Raw genomic sequence first — 8,812 nt, forward strand, 5'->3', positions numbered from 1 at the left:
TCTCAAATGCTGAACGTGTGTAGGTCTCATTTATAGTAAGAAAGGGATCAGCACTTAGGTGTTAATAGATATTTCTTCTATTTAGGAATCCAAATCTCTTCAAAGTTTGGTTTGGTCCCTTATTGAAAATGCTACAAAGCTCCTTTCAAAAATAGAAAAAACTATTTCTTCAGGTCTTTTCAGATGCAGAACTCTAACACGTGTGTTTTCATCTTCAGACTCCAATACCAGATTCACAGATGAACCTATCACAATGCTTTGGAAAAAGAATCAAATGTTGCAATCTTAAGCTAATCAATAATCAACACACACACAAAAAAGTCTGTATTGATTTTGTTTTAAATAAGGCACCATCTAACTGACTGACCATTCTCACACAAAAATTTAGGATTTTAAGCAAGTTAGCATTTGCCCAGGCCACCATCAAGAGTCCGAAGAAAATTTACATGTGTCTGATTTGCCTCCTTGCTACTCTCTCTACAATATAACTTGCACTATGTCTTAAGAATATATCATATATGCCCTGTGAATCACTGAGGTATTCCTCCATTTATACCTGGTGTCATCTGCAACCAGAAGTGGATATGGGACCTCTTAGGATTCTGGGTGTAAGTAGGAAGAAGTCACTGCGAGGTCAAGATTTTCTTATCTTTCAGAATACAGCAAATTAATTATTTGCAAGTCCTGGCTTATTATTTCATCTCCCATTTTACAATGCAAATTCAAAAGTAAACCTCGTTGTCAAGAAAATGAATGCTTAGCATTTATACAGTGTTTTATCAATTCAAACAAATGTGTAAGCATGTCAGTCCTACAGACCCTGCTCTCTTAGGATATTAAAGATCACAAGATTGGGCCGTCAATATAATTCAGTGGAATGACCTAATCCAAAGACTAGATATTTTGTTTTCTTCTTTGTTTCCCAAACTACATGTGTACCAATTTCTCTGGACAGCATGTGCTTCACACTCAGCACAATGGGACCTCACTTTTCGTATGGAAATTAAATCACAAATTTTAACATTTGTGGAGCCCCCTTGGACTTACATCAGCACACCTAAACTTAGAGTTGTCCTTCCATCTACAGACAGCTATTCTTCTGGTGCTGCAAGAAGTTCACAAACAGACATCATGTTCAGCTGCATGTTTCCTTACTACTTGTAGGTGTAGCCTTGAAGAGCAAACAGAAAGGTCCCGGAAAGAACACTTGTCTTGCATGCACCCTACAGGGGCAGGTACACATTTCAGGAAGCCTCAGAGCAGAAAATATGAGCACTCACAAAGTCTGAACTGGGGATAGAAGAAACCTGCTATTTTGCAGGTGTGTTTGGAAATACAAAAACAGAGGCGAACACGTGTTCCTCAGCATCAGTGGCTCTGGGTTAACTGCAATAAAACAAACAAGCAGAGAAGCAAACCCCAGCCTTGCTTCCACACGGGGAAAGGGCTGATTTTGCAACCCCCTGCTTGTGCAAGCAACTCTACAGAAGGAAAAGGGACCACTGAGACAGGTCATTGGAGCACCTGCCTCTAAATAAGTGCTCCTGTGTGAGCACATCTCCTCTTTGTGGTCTTTGACATGTCCTATTGGTCCTCATCACATAGACTGCAGCCTTAGAAAACTAAAAATCCGAACCAACAACCAAAACCATAAAACCTCAACCCACTTTACCACCTAAACTGAAGCAAAGCTCCTAAAATGGGTCCTAGATTCAATCACCCATGACATACAAAGAGAAGTTCAATAAATAAATTAATAAAGCAAAACCAGGCTGCAGCCTGAAAAATACAGTACAGTTGAATATCTATACCCCTTAACATACATGACAGGAGACTTTGCGCATTAACAACAGGTTAGGAGTGATAAGTATGGGTCAGCCGTCTTTTTGATTTTAAGCTGGGAGTTGCATCTACCTACAGAATGATAATACAGCTTCATTTCTAATTGCACCAGACAATCTTGACCTAGTAATACCAAGTCTTTTGCATCCACTGAAATCAATGAGTTTGAACCAACAACCAAGACAGGAGATGAATAAAGACACCCTTGCAAAAGTATTTAACATTTAGTTTCCTTTTAAACACAAGACCTTTTTTTCCCTCTTTTCTTTTTTTTTCTTTTTCATAATGGACTTTTAACTTCACATACAAATGTGCTATATATGACGGAACACACACCAGGAAGGCTGTTAAACACGGGTGAAAGGTGGTAAGTATTGTACAACCAGTGGAAATACTTGAAGAAAACTGCTAGAATCCTACAAACTAGTTTTAATTAAAAGCATCCAATATCTCAGCAAGCGGCTGATAATTAGCTTCATTATTGTAATTTAATATGCTAGACTCTGTGAATGACTCTACTTTAGAATCATTTTAATTCTATTTTTAATTTCCACCTCATCACACAGCTCAGTGTAAATAATAACTACAGGGATGAGGGGTGGTCTTTTCTGAAAGCTAAAAACTGAGAGTCATAATAAGCACTTCATTGTCTGTCCATTTCTGTTTTAAGGAAAACTCTCCAGGTATTTCAAAGGACTGCATTAAAACAATTAAAAAAAAAGGTGAAAACTAAGTGGATCAATTTTTCTCCCTCCACACTAATTCCATATTCAGCATTTGCTACAGAGTCACAGGAGATGCTTAGTTTATTCAGTTGTTTCTCTATTCCTGCCTAGTGTAAATTCTGGTTAACTGCACGAATTGACAATACAATTATGAGCATACAGTGAAATTTCAATGGAGAGCTCCTGTCTGCAAAATGAAGGAAGCACTGTAATTCAACACACAAGATTAAGAACTCTGCTAACAGTGCAGATGTGAAACATTTATACGTCTGGCATATGTAAAATTAACTTCCATGTTAGTGAACAATTGTGAGGATGTAAGAAAAGTTGTCTCAAAAGATCCTACGTAATTCTCACTTCTTTGGGAGTTCTTTTTCAAAGCACTAACAAATGATGAAAAGTGCATCTTTCATGCACGTGCATATTTTCCATATGCATTCTACTTAATATTCTACTGTGTTTGAGCTATATTCATGTAACAATTCATTATTAAAGGATATAAGAAAAAATCTGTTCTTTTATTGACTTTGTGTGCAAATTACTGGACTTGATATCATTGCAAACATGAAAAGGTTTTTCCTTCAAGTTTTTGAATTGTAACCAGAGTCATTATAAACTGTTTCCACAAGCTGAGAAAAATATGAAGGCAATTTTCCTAATTAAGGCCACATTTTATTAACTCATTAAACTCTGTCACCTTTATTCACTAAAAATCAAGCAGAAAAGTGGAATAAATTCACCATGACAAAGAAAATGCACACATTTCCATCTTATAAATAAACTGACTAAACCAAGGTGAGGTGTGTAAATTAAGGCACTCAATCTAAGAACACAGCACATTCTCAAGTGGCCAAATAGAGCTCTTCCAGGGCTCTCGCTCGTGAGAAGGCAAGCAGCAGATGCAAAACTGTACTTTCTGTATCCATATAGAGATGATCTTAAAAGCATAGAATGCACAGCGTATCTAAATATGCAATAGAAAAAACATAAAAGGATCCCTCTATGTCTAGAATCGTTATTGCAGAGTATCCCAACAATATGTCAGTAGTTAATTCATCCAAATTATAGGAGGTTTCAATAATCTGGCTTTATGATCACAGAGTTGCTTCCTAATTTCCCTTCAAACTGTTCAAGCTCTTATAGATCATTAAAGGACATTATCAACCTGAATAAGCATACTAGAGAACCGTTCAATTTATTTTTTTCACTTCGGTAAACCTAAAAATAAGTCCTAAAAAATTACTATAATTGAAATGAATTAGCAAGTTTCTCCACGCTACAAGTTTCAGTTAACTCACTCTGCTTTTGTAAATGTTTTGGACCCAACTCACTATGGACAATTCCAGCTTTATATTGCAATTGCTCCACTGTTCCCAGCAAGTTGACACTAATGAAAAAATCAAGCAGTGCAATGAGGAATCAGATCTATATCACAGAGCAAGTTTCTCTTTTACTGAGAAAACAAGAGCAACAGGGATCACAAGAAGTGTAAATCCTTCACATGAAATACACTTCAAACTAAGCTAAAGAAGTGAACAGTTCCCACTGTTTAAAAAAAAAATTGTGCCAATTTCAGTGTGACTGCTCTTCAGAAACTGCAGTTGAAATGGCCTTTTGGGGCATTTATACAAGCAGCATGAATGCATCATGCAGGTCCCAAACCTGTACTCTCCTATCCCCATGAATTTGCAGTGGTATAATTAAGGCTAAGAACATGCATGTATCTTTTCAGGACTAGGACCTACCTTTGCAGTCACTCCACTGTGTTGGTAGTGACCGTCTCAGTGCAAAAAAACCTGCAAAACCCCCAGCAATATCTTCCAGTTCACCAGCTTAAAGCCTGGAGGAAGGTGTGTCTTAGAGAAGGGTGAAGCAGAAGTTGTTGAGCTTTTAGTAACAAAGCATCAGAACATACCCTCAAGTGGCTAACATAATTCTTTTTAACTTTGGGGAGCAAAGAACACTCTTGTTGGCTCCAAGTTGTAGTTACGTTTATGTATAGATTACAGACATAGGGACAACCACCCACAGCTGACCTTGAAAGTAGGATTCTCCCAGCTGAAGTAGGTCCTTTTTACTGAATAGTCACTAGGGCGCTAAAACTCCTGCAGCTACTTTGGACGAAGGGAAGGCATTTAAAGTAGCCTCCTGTCTAAAAATTGCCACCAAGCGTACAAGACAGAGGCTGCCTATCTTGCCTCAGATGGAGTTCACACTCGTCTCTAAATGCTATTCCCTTCGAGCCGTAGGAAAAAAATAATCTTTGGATTACAGAAAAAAATAGCAGTGAGGAACAGATCTTTCCCCTTTTAACTTTTGCATTGAGTTGCAAGCATTTAAAAACTCTTCCCAAAGAATCATAATCCCAGAAAAACTGAGTAAGAGCCCTTACCTTCCATTCCTCAACTGACACAATGTACTCCCAGTACCCTGAAGATAAGTAGCAACTGCATTTAACCCAGCAGCGTTTGTCCAGCAGTGCAGCCTCTTACTCTCCCTTGCTTATTTTTTTCAGGTGAGGAAGGATTCTGAGAGGAAGCAAATAATTCCCAAACCTTTCTTTCTGTGTGATTTCATGCTTCCTAGGAAAGTGGGGTATGTTGGATGGGATGGGAATGCCAAGGGAGCCCACTACAATGCCAGCAGCGCATCCCACCATACGCTTATAAGGATGACAACATTTTCCCAAATTGCTACACTATGTTTTACTACTTTACTATATTTTCTTTGGTCTAATTCAATTACTTTTAATAATAGTAGAAAGTAATGACTGGTCAAAATGTAATCAAATACATATGTGAATCTTGACTGAAAAACAATAAAATTCACTATGGACCCAGCTCTTCTTGCACATAAAACAGGAGGAAAAGAAAAAAAAAAATCCCACAGGTCTTCAGTGGAAGTTTTTCCTGACAAAGAGCCACACAATTAGGCTGTGATCCATGACTTTTGATATCCTCTGGACTTTTTAAGTAACCGTTGCCAAAAATGATCTGCCAGAACAGCATACAATTCATTATGCCCTGTTGCTGAAATACAGACTGGACCCATTTCCTTGTTTTCTGCAAGATTGTGACGTTAGTGTAAGATGTACCTAAGCTCAAATAAAATCTATCTGGAAATGTTCTTGGCTACATTTTGGAGTTATCCAGTTTTAATGATGAGAAACAAGTTTTGCATTGTTTTAAAACTCCATGGGTTGATTCTTCGCTTACATTTCTTCATTGCTATGCAGTGGAAGTGGCAGACAGACTATGTTTTTGTTATTAAGGTCCACAAAGGAAAGGAAAACCTCTATGGTAACACCAAGATGGACATTATTGCTTTTTTTTTTTTTTTTAAATTGTAAAGTGCATGTAACAAGTGACAAAAGCGTCATTCATGTGCATATAAGAAAACATGCACCCAGACCATTCCTGGAGTGAGCACTGGCAGCCAGGAGCCAAGGTGGAAAGTCACAGGTGTATGACAAGCTTGCCTCCCCACTGCAACTCCTGTGTATGGGACCTACTGAAAATACATCAACTCACTTTGCTCACTTAAAGTAGCCACCCTGAGAAATACTCAGCTGGTATAAGTGATGCACATAGGATCAGCATCTAAGCTTCTCCAGTTACTGGGAGCATGGCAGGCGAAAGACAAGAGTCACCTGCCCTGCCTTCCCGTTATTATGTTGGGCCAGAGAGATTAGTGATTCCTCTTTAATTACTGGGGTTTAACAGTCCTTCCTGACTGAATTAGGTCAGTGAGTACAATTTCATATTATGCCTCTGCATTCCTGTCGCTTCTGCTGGAAGCTGTGCACAGGTACAGGTATCAGTGTAAGTTTGAAATCCTGGCTCCTATGTCCAACATTGGACTTCCATTGACTTCAGGCTACTCAGTCTTCTCCTTGGCTTCTTATCTTAAATTTACCTTATCATTAGGGATATAACTTCTATTTTTGTTTTTTTTTAAATAAATTTGCAGTGTATCAAGTTCTAATCTTAGGCAACTTTACTCAAATGGGAAAAAAAAAAAAAAGAAAAAGAGCACATGGATAGTCACCAATATTAGTATTTGTGAGAAAATCTTTAAAGTTGGAAGCAAATCTGGAAAAAACAGAAACATGAACTAAGGGAAGTGCAGAACTCTGCAGTATTTTGGGCACTTCCCCCCATTCCTTCCCCCTTCCCCTCAGTTCTGCTAAGGACAGCTATCATTTAAGAGTTCTTGGTCTTGCTCTACACTTAGTTTCTCATGTCCACATGCTGCAGTTTCAGAGACTTTGATAAAGCAACAAAGCATACAGTCATCAAACTAAAACTTGGTAGAGTTTTGCTAAGGATTTAGGTATCTTGAGGGGGTGGGGGCTAATGGCAGTCTAAGCAGCATATCTTGGTTTTTAATTCACTTTTAAAACAAACATTTATGAGCTAAAATCAAAGCATAGCATGTCAATATTAGAAACTTCAGCATGCAAGTGATGACTCCTTTTGGAAAAGGGACAGAGTATGAACTCCTGCATGCTACTGTTATATTAACCTATGAAGAGGAACACTAAGAGTTTATACAGGAACATGAACAAACCCATTATCACTTTTCTGACTGACTATTTCCCTCATTACGGAGCAGAAAAAAATAAGCAGAGTTACCTAAGGGCAAATATTTGGTTTAGAAAATTCAGAACTAACTACATTTTCATATAAGAAAGCCATCCCATCCTTCGTTTCACTAAGACTGAACACCTTAAACTCTGCAATTCACTAGCAAGGCAAGAGAGCTGTGCCACAAGCCACTCAGAACGTTCCCCAGCTCAGGTGATTCAGAGGAAATCTAAGTATTTGGAAGGAACTTCAGCACTTACTTCTAAATGCAATATATTAGTATGCTTTTTCTTTGCATGATTTCAATGATCATTTATAATGTTTAACAGAGAGTCATACTGCATGGTGCTCCGGCATGTGTGGGAGTTGCAATTGATGTGAGCAATCAACTGAAGCTAACAGAGCACGTCTTTTAAAGGATTTGGCCCTTACCATGCATTACAGCTTCCAATTTTAAACCTAGGCTATTGTCTAGGAAATGGGTTGTTAAGGTAAATACAACAAATACAGGCAGGATTAGATACCTAGCTGATTTCATTTGGGTGGGTTTTGGACAGCTGAACAGTAAAGGCATATGGATATAACCTTGGTGGCATATAATTACCGAAAAGAAAAATACCTAGCCATGAAGCTCTTATTCTAACTTCTGATCCCCACACAAAGTTCTTTGGAAACACTACTTGCATTTACATGTGTGAGCAGACTCAGTGCAAGGAAAATAGGAAAAAAAAAAGACAAAAACTAAAAAGAAACATTATGTTCAATAATTTACATAGTTTAAGCCAGTGGCCATACAGGTCTAAAAATTCTTGCATTTTCACAAAACGTCCCTTTTTGAGATAATTTGCAATCATAAAGTAAAATAATCATACAATTATTTTCTGACACAGTAGTATTAACTTTTAACAATTTTGGAAGCAGAATGCTTTGCACAACCGTCTGGCAGTGTTACCATACCTTCTAGACCAAGGCAGAAAAGTAATCCAAGAAGTAATCAAGTTTCTTGAAGCACAAAATTAAAAGTTTCCTTAGAATTGACTGCTGCAGTGGGAAGTTGTTTCTTCACACGCACCTTTTCTAACTACACGCATCTTCTTTCGTAAAGACTACACAGCGAAACATCCCTTCACAGAGAGGGTAACTTGGCGGAGCCGGATGAAAGAAAACCTCCAGCTGTGACAGGCTGTGTCGCAAGGAGGAAAACTTCTGGTGGCCCCGCTATTCAGAAGTCAGCAACTTCTCCTCTTAACGCCGTTCCCCTCAAGTGCGCAAGGGCTGCTAATTTTACAAGTTCCTAATGGCTTTTACAACCTCCGTACCTGACTCCCCGTTGCAAATTCCAGGCGCAAACAATTCAAACTGGGCTTTGAATGAACCGAGGTGCTGTAGTTGACTTGAGGAGGCGAGAACGACCGGCCCGCACCCGCTCCTGCGTGGGGGCAACGCTCCCACCGCCCCGCCGCCTCCCTCCCCTTCGAATCAATGAACACCCCTTCCCGGCCGGCGCTTGACGGCTGCTGATCTCTGACATTTCAAGGGAGCGCTCCAGAACTCCTGGATCACACCCCACCAGCGGCGCAGTATTTTCAAATTAAAGAAAAAAAAAAAAATTAAAAATAAAAAAAAACCCGAACAAACAAAAAGCAGGTAGGACGGGGA

Source organism: Nestor notabilis, unplaced genomic scaffold, assembly GCF_000696875.1.
Source record: "Nestor notabilis isolate BGI_N333 unplaced genomic scaffold, ASM69687v1 scaffold11856, whole genome shotgun sequence".
NCBI lineage: Eukaryota > Metazoa > Chordata > Aves > Psittaciformes > Psittacidae > Nestor > Nestor notabilis.